Raw genomic sequence first — 491 nt, 5'->3', positions numbered from 1 at the left:
GCTACGATTTTAGGAAATTGCACGATCGGCAAAAATTCCTTCCGGCAAGTGCACCGGTTATCGTCAAGTAAAAACTCACAATAGAGTGAGGTTGAATCCCACAAGGATTGGTTGAGTGAGCAATTCGGATTAGAAGTGTGTTCTAGTTGAGCGGAATCAAGATTTAGATGAGAATTGCGGAATGTAAAATTGGCGGGAAACATAAATGGCAAGAAATTGAAATTGCGGAATCTTAAATTGCATGAATTAAAGAGCGAGAAGCTAAATTGCTGAAATTAAAAAGGGATCGGGGTGATTGCATGAATTTAATTGCAGAATGTAAATAGAAAGTGGTAGATCAGAAATGGGGAATTCATTGGGTTTCAGGAGATATTGAGATCTCCGAATCAAGACATTTTTATCCCTTCCTCAACCAATGCGTTCATTGAATTTTGCTTGGCAATCTTATATTATTGGATCCCAATCCCTTGGCTCACCAATTCTCTCTAAAA

The sequence above is a fragment of the Arachis duranensis genome, chromosome 4 (assembly GCF_000817695.3).
Source record: "Arachis duranensis cultivar V14167 chromosome 4, aradu.V14167.gnm2.J7QH, whole genome shotgun sequence".
In the NCBI taxonomy this organism is placed as follows: domain Eukaryota; kingdom Viridiplantae; phylum Streptophyta; class Magnoliopsida; order Fabales; family Fabaceae; genus Arachis; species Arachis duranensis.
The sequence above is the reverse complement of the archived record's forward strand: the minus strand, read 5'-3'. Positions refer to the sequence as shown.